Source organism: Amphiura filiformis, unplaced genomic scaffold (genome assembly GCF_039555335.1).
Source record: "Amphiura filiformis unplaced genomic scaffold, Afil_fr2py scaffold_93, whole genome shotgun sequence".
NCBI lineage: Eukaryota > Metazoa > Echinodermata > Ophiuroidea > Amphilepidida > Amphiuridae > Amphiura > Amphiura filiformis.
In genome coordinates, this window is record NW_027305557.1 from 28734 (window position 1) to 41175 (window position 12442).

Consider the following 12442-nt stretch of genomic DNA (forward strand, 5'->3'; position numbering starts at 1 on the left):
CAACATACTATACCATTTAAAGTTTGCAAATTGGGATCCCAAAAATTTGGCATGTTCAAAGGGGGGGGCAAAGATTTTTTGGCGGGCCGAGAGGGGGGGGCAAGCGATTTTTGGCGGGCCGAGAGGGGGGGCAAGCGATTTTTGGCGAGCTGTTTGGAAATTTTACCCCCCGGGGCTAATAATTATTGCACAGCCCCTTACAGATTCATACATTTAGTGCATACAAATGTCATTGTTGTGGAATACAAACTATACGTTCATAGCTGTTGTCATTGGGCAAGTAACTGCGACACAGATGAAGTTGTGATTATAAAACTGTGCTACCAAGATGTGCACAAACTGGGATTAATCATGAGAGTGATCTTGTAAACAATAAAATGAGTACTGAAAGTAATACCGGTTGGTATACAATGGAGATGAGGGCTATTCCATTTAGTTCCACACTCCCCTATGGAAAGCACACAACCCAAATCATATGTTTATATGAAAGAAGTGAATACTAAATAATACATCTTATATATTTTTTAAATTCTGTTTGAATTAAAATTTAATCAAAAAAGAATAGTTTGATTTCCTGTAATGTACAGACATTAATAAAAACAAGCAAGTTTCATTTGAAATATGGAACTATTTGGACGCCTCAGAACAGAAAGAAAGAAATGAGATATACAGATCATAAATCGAGATGCCAAAGTCACCAGAGAATGTTTTACAAATGGGCTATTCCAGTTAAAATCCATACACCCCTATGGAAGACATGACCTTAGTCAAACAGGAAGTGTGAATTTTTCCTTATACATTTTCAGCTATTTTGATGATATTTGTCTGTAAAATTCCTATCTATTAGCATTGTAGCACATCTACTGATCACTTGGTGGTCTTGGTATGGCGTCGCCCATGGGCCAAATAAATGCGACAATTATCCCCATTATCGTTTTAATATGATTTGCTACACTGTGATCATATCACTAACGATGAATGTAATAAATCAGTTAACATGGTTAATGAGTTCCGTAGAAGAGGCCGACTAATAAATGAATTAAAATAAAATAAAGATTGGGAGATTCACTTACAACAGACAACAATATTGATGTTTTCGGTTTGTACTTTGCATACTTTGGTTATACTAGTTCTATTGCAAAATGACTAACATGAATTATAACCCGTGGCAGAGACAACCTTACTCATCCGAGAGGTCCTCACAATCACCTTTTCCATGACATTCATATTCTTCAATAGTGAGGGGGCACGTGATTAGTATTTATTTCCATAAAATGTTAGCTTTTACTGGCAAATATGAGCCAAGCAAGTGATGAAAAGCAAAGAAATTTGGAATTTACTACTAGCGTCAATGCATGTTACTCCCGCGGTTGTATCAAAAATCAAAACCTTTTTGTAGATTCAAGAACCATGACGTTTCATCTATAAGATGGTGCGCAAATCAGCAAAATCTGTTCACGCGCGTCACTGAGATAATTGGGATTGTACAAAGAGACCCATTTTGGACCGTTCCAATGGGGCAATACACATAATGTGCTGCTTTGTAGTTTAGAATGGAAGAATGAAATGAAGTAAACTCTAAGTTTTGCCGGGTACGAGTTAAAAACATCAACCAACCAATCAGTCAATTTCCCAAAGAATGTTTTTCACACCTTTCTCTTTGGGTTAAAATATGTGAAAATATACCTACTAAAAATGTAGTTCACACATTTCTCAAGCAACAAAAGGGCCATGGGGTCAGTCAAATTTCATAATGTACAAATGCTTGACCAGGAAGAAAAATCTGTTTTCAGATAATGAATCAGTAGAATTGCGATCCGCTTTTAGTTGATGCGTTTACATAGCTTTACATGGTTTAGGATTCATTTATTGATCCCGATAATTCGCAAAGCGTGCTTCCTCAACTTATTTGCACCAGGACCATCGCTCAAACATTATTGGAAAGTTATAATGTGTGTATTTTTTTTAAAAAGCCTATATCGGTGCTGCCTTTCAGTTTACAAAAAAATCCTACTTATTTTGTTGTTAACATGCGCCAAATTCCTGTAAAGGGATGTTTTTGCTCAAAAGGCTAAATCCTGTTTAGGCTATGTTTTGACAATCACTATAGTCGCGCATCAACTAGCGTTTTTGGAACACTTAACGCCTTTCGTGAGATTTATTCTTAGGAAAGAACCATTTTTCTGGTCATGTATGTGTAGACTATGAAACTTGGGTCACTGCTAGGCCCTATATTGTTTCTTGAGAAATGTTTGAACAATATTGTTAACCCAAACAGAAAGGTGCGAAAAACATTCTTTGAGAGATTAATTGATTGGTTAATTTCTTTTCAATTCGTAATCAGCAACTTCATCTCTTTTTGGCATTATAAACTACAATGCAGAACATTAGTGTTTAATGTGTATTGTCCCATTGGAACGGTCCAAAAATGGGTCTACTTGTAAAATCCCAATTATCTCTGTGACGCGTGCACGGATTTTCATGTTTTGTGCACCAATTAAAAGAAGAAACGTCATGGTTTTTGAATCTTTAAAAAAGTTTTGATTTTACTGCCGACATTTTAAGTTACGTCCCCCAAACCACAGGGCCTATTTTCATTGAGACACCCTGTATTAACTTAAATTACGTGAATTACCAAAATTAATCGGGTACAACAATGATATTAAAAGATAGGTAACACTATATTGCATTAATTAGACTACATTTTCAAATACATTGACAAAACTAATATTATTATTATTTCTTATTGCACTATGAGAATTTAAATTTTAAAATGATAAAACATTATTCCAGCATAATAATTGAAAATCAGGATTTCAAAATACAACAAACTACATTCAAATAATCAAAGCAAATGGATAAAAACATAGTGGCTAGGATAGAACAGCAAATAGAAAAATCAATAAAAATTTAAACAAAAGAAATTGGGCAAAAGTTGATTCTGTAACAATCATTGCAATGCCTATTATTTAAAAATACTCAACAAACAGCCTAAAATTTTTTAACCAACGTTTGGTGGCAAGAGAAATAGACCTACTATTTTGGATAGAATCTTGATTTAAAAACACCAGTACTGGTTGGTAACGAAGAAATGATTGAATTGTGGAGTTGATTCCAAGCAAGAGCCCCCCTATATTGAAATGAGCGCCTGCCATATTCAAGAAAAGGCCTAATGGGTCTAAAATCTACGAAAAATGTTATAAAAAGAGGATGCTGGGATCACGAAATACTCCTTTAAACAGAATATTTTCAATATAAGATTGGTTAATTAATTGGAGATGTTGCTGAAATAAATGACATGACATTAAACACCGTACAACAATATGACAATTTGACTTTTTGTATTCCTAGAGATAAGAGAAACAATTTGAGATATATAACAACATGATAGGACCATTTCTGAGTTTTGGACCCATTATGACCTTCAAACTCTCGCGGGAATCAATCATAGGGAGGGGGGGGGGGGCATATAGAAAAATGGAACAATCCTAGTGTGATTATTTCAGGTGTAAGGATGCCAAAAACATTGGTTCCACTAATGTATCAATATAATCATGATAATACCCCCCAAACACATAGCGCCGTGTATATACAGGATGAGTCAACAAAGTGCAATAGAGAAACGAATCCATTTTTATTTAAGAACCGAGTTGAACCTTTTAGGTTATAAAATATTTTGTATATGATATATTCAACAGTGACCTTGTGTGAAAAAAATGTTGTTCTTTTCATTTTACCTTTGCTATAAAGATGTTTATTCTAAAAAAAAACCCATACAAATTTGTAGGCGGGGTTTTCAAATGTCTAAATGAAATGCGCGCAAGTTGAAGTGGATTAATTACAAAATATCCAGTAAGTTGAAACATATTGGGATTTTAAAAAATGGAGTTGGCGTCGAGTGAGGTACGAAGGACTTAAAGTAATGTTCGAAAAATTGTTTGAAAAAAAAAAAAAAGAAATTCAAAAACCCGCAAAAATCAACCTTATTTAAGTTAAAGTCAGTTTCAGAGCTGGTGCCTTTACCGGGCATTGTGTGCTCTCATTCAAAATACATGGTACCTCGTGGACAAATAACAAAATTGGGTATTGCAGCAACAAAAAGACTAATAAAAAATGAACGGTACTCGCGATTCACTTCATATTTTTACATGTGACTAGCATTTATAGAAACTTTCAATAATGGGAAAATTCGACTTTGTTCTTGCACAGATATCGATTCTTTGCTATATTGTACTTTTGTTTTTACTTACTCTATCATGACAGAGTCTTAGTAGCAAAACTGGTACAAAACTGTAGCAAATCTACCGTAGCCGTTGATTTGAATATCAGTGACACAAGTGTGAAATACTCTGGGAAAACCTATACTTATTTTAATATATCAAAGACCAAAGTACGAAAAAAACTGTGAAAACCAAATTAACTCACCTGTTGACATATTAACAGCGACTGCAGCAAACAGACACAAAATGACGAGCAACTTCATCTTTCTGATCTGCTTACAAAATCTGGATCACCAAATAAATTATTTTATTTGCAGCTGATATTAAACGATGTTTCTCCACTCTAGTCAGGTAGTGAAATGATGGATATGAGGTAAGCATCGATGTCTAAAAGTAGGCCTACAAGTTTTAGAAATAGTAAGCCTAAAAGTACCAGCCAGTTTACACCAGCTTATCACGTGCCTCAAAATTCATTAACTTTGAAATTACATTTTGGAATTAGAACTTTATTTTATATATATATATATGTTACATATCGTAATGTTTGCAGGTGTTATAACCAGGGCGAATATTTTCTGCAATACTGCATGTGAAAAGTAGGTCATAAAAAGGGGTGGTGCAATATTTATGTGTACCCCCGGGGTGGTGAATTATAGGGGGGCAAAGATATTTTGGCATGCCAAAAGGGGGAGGGGGGCAAGCAATTTTTGGCACAGATATTTTGGGCGCCATTTCTATATTACGCCTTAAAAAGGTGTAGGAAAACATTAGGAACACGTTTAAATATGCAAAATTTACGCTGCGCTTTCATTATATGATAAGACAATTTAAGGTTTCAAATTCGAGTTCCCAAAAATCTTGGTGTGTAAAGGGGGGCAAAGATTTTTGGCACGGCAAAAGGGGGGGGGCAAAGGTTTTTGGCACGTCAAAAGGAGGGGGGGGGCAAAGATTTTTGGCGCAACCAAAGGGGGGGGGGCAAGCAATTTTGGCAGACCACGTTGAGAATTCACCACCCCGGGGTACACATAATTATTGCACAGCCCCTAAACCAAGCGAATATTAAATTAAATTTTAGAAATTGTAAGCCTAAATGTACCAGCCAGTCTACAATCGCTTATCACGTGCCTCAAGAGAGATTACGATGTTCCAAACGCAGCACGTGGAACGTACGTTTTCACGTACGTTTTTACGTACGTTAATACGGTATTAAATATTGCTAGTCTCGGTTCCAAACTGGATTGTGCTCATTCGTCACGAAGGAGAACAAGTCAGCTGGAATAAAGACTATAATATTTGATCTTATCTAATCTAGGTCGATAGAGGGCATAGTGATTGAAAAAATAACATTAAGCTGAGTCTCTGCCTAATTCAAACAGGCCGCTTTTGATTTGGACTAAAATTTTGACCTACATGCTGATTAAACTTAATTGTTTTTTTGTGCTCTCCAAATATTATAGTTGCCCAAAAACATATATTTTGGTAGATTAAAGATCACTACATCCATACATCATGACTTTACTTTCAAAATGTGACTTTTTCGTCCTGAAAATTTGGCGCGTTGCATGGATTTAAACATGAGGTAAAATCAGCATATTTCAACGTAGCATCTGCGTTTTATTCTACGTTGGAATCCAAAATGGAAATCGCAATGTCATTTTTTGTACGCAAAGTATCACACACATTTCAATGGGCAATCTCTGCGTATGAATATTGCGTTTAAATTTAGTCCATTTTTAACACATCGCTGTACCTTTATTATAATGATTTGTTACAAAAAAAAAGGATCATAATAACTGTAATTTGACTGTCTTTAACATATTGTGAAATTGACAAATTTTGTGATTTTGCACGTGGAATATCTTCAAAAATAGCTAAATACAGGAGAGTGGTTTTGAATAGATCAACGTACGTCCGATGTCTACGTTTGGAAATTGCAATGTCTCTTTTAACTTTGAAATTACACTTTGGAATTAGAAAATTTTTGTACATATTTTACATATCGTAATATTTGTAGATGTTATATCAGCACGAATATTTGCTGCAACACTGCATGTAAAAAGTAAGTCATAAGTCAGTGGAGCAAATAGCAACTTTTAAATTGGCATCTTCGTTGGGTTTTTGGATCGTCATGTCTTTATTTCTTGAACAATTTCAACAATTGAGGTCTTAATTTTGAGCTAAAAGATGCAGCTATTGGCTGCTGGTTCCAAATTATGACATATCTGTCTTTGTGTATGATATACAAGGTATCAACATAACTGGTATCAACACAACTGGTACCTTAATTATTTGGCTTACTGTAATCAAGGTCAAAGGTCATTAAACTTCGCAGTAAAAGTAATTCTTCATATTACGGGAACATGAACAAAATCAAACTGAGGTCACTTGAAGTCAAAGGTCATATGGGGAGTATGCCGAATCGGGCTTGAAGTGGTAAAAATCCTCAGTACAACGTGAACGTCAAAAAGTCAAACGGGTCATCAGAAGTGAAACAGCTTCGCTATCAGTTGCTCTCACAGCTACGGGTGAACTAGCGTTAAGCATAAAAATATCAGCCAGTCTACTTACCACGTGTCTTAAAGTTCTTTATCTTTGAAATTACATTTCGGAATCAGAACATCAAAACTGATGATTATATGTCTTTATTTTTTTTTCATATTGCAATCATTGTTTGCAGGTGTATTGTTAAAGAACTAAATGATGACAAAACGCGTGTCGACGCCCATCTTTACCATTTAAAAATTAACAAGGCTAAGATGACATACATACGACATAGACCTACGTTCATGATTTTTTCAAAATGTCAAAGCCACACATTTTAAAACATTCAATATTATTTTTTCAGCATACCGTAAAACCTCGTCTACAAGCATAGTGTTCTAGATGAAAGCTTACTTAATACGAACCAGTCGTAAATATGCCCAAACAATAGATTAGTTTTACAATAGTATTTGTTTGTATTATGCTTGTACAGGTAATTTAATTGCTCAAACTCAATAATGTTTTATATTTGTCGCTGGATAGCGCCTGGATTAATTTAGCTTTCATCATAAACATTCTATATGCTTGCAGACGAGGTTTTACGGTATATCTTATTATACGTGCGGGTCCCCGCTAGATGAGTAAATGGCAGCGTTCACTCAAAACAGGAGGACTTACTGTACAGGTAGACTCATTGAAAAGGTAAATTTTATTTTCTAGACCTGTCCTTCTTGCATTTCCTTTTTAGCTCCTTTCTTACTTTTTAGTTTCTTCTAGATGGGCCTATTTCCCCACTTATTTTTTAAATATTTGCTGCTTAGCTTGTAATTTTCCGTTTCCATGTTATTTATTTATTTATTTATTTATTTATTTATTTATTTAACCCCGTTTAATCTGCATTTTCTTATATTTGCCTTTTTGAACGCGGGTGTAACTTCGCAACGTCCGTATAACATTGCACCACGAGCGCGGACAGACGAACATTCTCTATAAATTATAATGTGATGGAAGTTAGTGCAGCGCAGTGACGTATCAAAGGAGTATTTTGTGATGCTAGCATCCTTTTTCTATACAAATTTTAGCAGAAATCCACAAAAAAAGCTTATTCCCAAAATTTCAGTTGATTCCGATATTGCGTTTGCGAGTTATGCATGATTATGTGTATTACACTGCTCCATTATGTTGTAATTTCGTTGTACCAGAACGTAATTCGAATTTCACGACAATTTTGCTAAATGAATTAATCTTCAAGAAATGTTTTGTACATAAACATTGTGTAGCCAGGGGTTTTAAATGGTATAAAAATTGGGGGAGGGGGATAATGCTGTGGATCACGAAATGTCCGTTTATGACACGCCAACTCCGCACCTCATACACATCCTGCACCCACCCTACAAACACCAACATACCTACCCCAAATTCACACCATATTTATATTTCCCCTATGCCTTAGTTTTGTCCTATTTTCTAGATGATTTTACCCTATTTTACATCCATTAAATTGACCAATTGACCACAATTAAGCACACTACCTACCTAGCGGTAATCTATGGGGTCCATGCTAACTACCTAATAAGTCAAACCTTGTATGGGGTGTTGATGCGTGTGTGTGTTTGTGGGGGGGGGGTGAAAAAAAACACATCTGTGGTGTTACAGAATAAGAATTCATATATATAGTCCAACCAGGGATATGATATCCCTGGTCCTACCTCTCTTATGCCGGATAAGTGAAAATTCCGATAACCTAGACCCCCGTGAGGCTTGAAATATGTAATGTGCAATATACATGTAGATGTAATTATGGCGGCGAAGCGGTCATCACGTCGCGTTTGTAAGACGCTTGGGGACGTCTGAGTAGGATAGGAAAATACACTTATATCAACCAACTTATCCGCTTGCCTTGTTATAGAGAGAATAAAGGTATTGCTTTTAGCCGCTGTCTCATATAGCACTGACGACATCATTATTTGAAGTAAAACACGGAGGCAAAACCGAGTTGTTTTACGCCAAAAATAATGATGTCGCCCGTGATATATGAGACGACAGATGCACGAAAGCGGCGAAAACAAATACCTTTATCTCTTTTAAGAATGAGAATTAAAACAGGTACTTCAATTCAAATTAAAAATATTAATCATAAGTATACCAAATTTTAATCAAATTAAATTCTACACTTTACAAGGAATTAACCAGGCAGTGCATGGCGCTAAAGGGTGATTTTTAGTATTCCAACATTAGTGGAACCAATGTTTTTAACATCCTTACACCTAAAAGGATAAAACTAGAATTTTTTTTCTATACCTCCACGAGGGTCAAAGGTCGTAATAGGCTAAAATTTAATATTTGTTCGATCATGATGTAATGTACCTCAAATTGTTTCTCTCATTGCTGCAAATAAAAAAAGCAATTGCCATATTTCACTAGTTTTTGAGTAAATAAGGTCAAATATCAAATATCTCATGCATAGAACCCAAGTTTTCAAAATGCCCCGATTCAATCGAATACTTCTCTCGGCAAATTAAGTAGGGAAATAATTTATTTCAGAAATGTATAACCTCAGAATCCGTTGAAATCATGGGTCAAACGTTATGCATGCCTGTACACATTTCTATTCGATTGTAGCTGCATGACGGGGGACATGACAATATAAAATTGTACTAAAAGTATATGTTTAAGAGTGCCTTTGTTAAGGGGAGTAATTTGAGACCAGTTTCGATAAAACTGGAATATTTTTTAATTTTTACCTCTGTGTATGAAATTGTGGACATTTAACCTATTCGATCCTCTATCTCCTGAATAGTACCGTAGAAAAATATGACCATTGATTTTGTTATTCCCTGTGATGAGTGGAACAATTTGGAATACATTACAACATGGTGTGTCCCCGTGGGGACCATAGGGGACACAGTAAAAATGGAACCAATCAAATCTGTATTATATCAGGTTTAAGGATGCCAAAAACATTGGTTCCACTAATGTAAGAATATAAAATCCCAAACCCAAGGGCTTAGAAGCGATCAGTCCCGTTGTTGCTACGCACCTCCGATTGGTTCAAATAGCGCGTGCATGTTATATCGTGTCATAGCACACGGCTAAGGACAAATAAGATTGCAGGAACTTTCTAAAGTGTTTAAGAATACAACGTATTCAAATAAGTCGGGGCAAGCTTAAAAAAATCTTGTTGATATTACTTACCTTATCAAGTAGGCTAATAGAGGTTATCCGTGTTCTTTAAGCTGCATATCCTATCAGCGACTGCTATACCTTGTTTAGAAGTTTCCAAAGAAGTACCCATATCAAAAAATGAGACCTTTTCGGATAACTTCCCGATAGTCACCGGGTAGACACCGGCAAATTTCACATGCAAATTAGATAGGTAGCGGGTGACTACCCGATAATTTTTTGGGAAACAATAGTGGATACCTTTCTGGTAATAGGTACCGGATGACTACCCGATGACTGTTTTGGGAAACTAGCGGGTAACCACCCGATGACTTTTTTGGGGAACTAGCGGATAACTACCCGATAACTTGTCGGGGACCTAGCGGATAACTTTTGGTGACGATATACCTGGTGACCTCTTTGGAGACTTCCTGTTGACCTTTTGGGAATGCAGAAATACAAATTCATGAGTATGCACAAATTTATTTGGCAATTTAGCTTATTATTTGAATTGTAGATGGCAGTTGAGCTTGTGCTATCTTGCTTTAAGAAACTTTGAAAGTGTACAATGTAATTTTAAATATTCCTGATTTAATTTAATTGGTTCACACCTTTATAAGGTGCATACCTTTCAATTAATGTACAACCAAATTGTTATGATATCAGCATACATGTATACAGTACCTAAATGTGATCACATCACTGACACAGCATAATAATTTTCATATCAAATATATTATAATTTATTTACAACAAATAGCTTAACATAAAGCTGATCAGTTAATTGACACATTAGCTAATGATTAGTAATTTAATTGACATTAATTTACTGTCAAAATCATGTATGATTTACTAGAAAAGATATAAACATTCAAATGTGTCATATTAGGTACATCAGTGTATAAAGACTGCATCAATACAAATCATTTCATACAAATTTTCCTACCTGCATTGTCATGAAATCAAGCATTCAATGCTTTATAATTCCTACAGCATGTTCCAGATTAATTAGTAAACATCTTGTAATGTCCTACATGTAAATCCATACATTTTGAACCACAAATAACTTGAATATTCTGCACAAATATATTCCAACTGCCAACAGCTATACTACTCCATTATTTGAATTCATTCAGTGACCTCTGACCATATACCCACCCACGCATTCTTAAGATCCTTAATGCTATTTTCAAGGTCAAATTAAAAGCGGATAACCACCGGGTAACTCCTGCAAAGAATATAAGTTTCTGGGAACCTTCTGGGTAACTCATTTGAAATATTTGAGTTTTGGGAGACTTCCGGATGTCTACCCGAAAACTTTTGGATAACTTCATTAGGTATCCGCAAGGTATCCGCTAGCGGGCACTTTCGGATAACTCTGGAAAAGGTACCCGAAAGGTTTCTGATGACCACCGAATGGTCATCGGGTGGTCACCGGGAAGCTTTTCTTTTTGCTATGGGTATACCTACATGTGCAACCATGACTCAACTTTGGTTTTGGTAAGGACGTGCCGCTGAGATTTTGGAAGTGGACCCATAAATATACCAATTTTTCAAGAAATGTGGACCCATTGATATACAAACAGCTGAATTCAGCTAAATTTAACCAAGGGAAAATTTTGAAAATTTGGGCTATATTAAGGAAAAATTGGGCTGTTTTCCGAAAAATTGAGAAAACATTTGAAAAAAGGACCCATTCATATACCAAAATAGGCTTTGAAAAAGGGGTCATTGATATACCAGAAGGCCGAAAATGCTACCCATGTTTGCGGCATGTCCCCGTATGGTGATTTGTACTGAGTACCCCCCCCCCCACCCCGGGTACACTGGCGAAGAGACCGGGTTAATAGGTGATAGCAATAGGTGAAAACAACATTTGAATATACCGCGTTGCACTGGTACGTTCATGCTGATCACTCGCACCTGAAAAATTAGTATCTTTGAAAAGAGCGGTATTGTATTTAATCTACCATTGCAGACATACACAGGTGATGAGTGCAACCTGCTTGTAGTGCAGCGCGATGTGTTCAAATTGTTTTCGCTTATTGCTATGGTATTTAATCCGATTCAATACCTCACTTCGCCAGCGTATACTACGGGAACCAGCGCCTTTTGTTAGAAGTCACACGTGAGTAAAGTGGATAACCTCTTTAAAGACTTATGAAAATAGTTCATGAAACTTGAACATTTAAGTCTACACAACAAAGGTAAGAAAGGTTGCGTGTTTTTGTTGGTTCGACTTAATACGAATATAGAAAGTCAAACAAACTTGTTTCTCTTTTGCTGGCACTCATTTTTTCAAGTTGGAAATATTGACATCCTAAAGCACTTATTGCAACTCAAGCAAACTTAATTCGTGAAAACGTTTGGTCTGAAAACACAGTGTAACATTTTAAAATGTCAAAATGTTCTTGTCAAAAGAATATCTTTATAGAGCCACTCTTTGATGAAGTTTTATGCTATACATTCAATGTTGTGTGAATTAAAACGTTAAGTAAACAATCCGACTTGTTCAGTTGTATAACCCATCATCAAGTACGTCTGCTAACCAAATGATCTTAAGTTACTTAAAACTATAT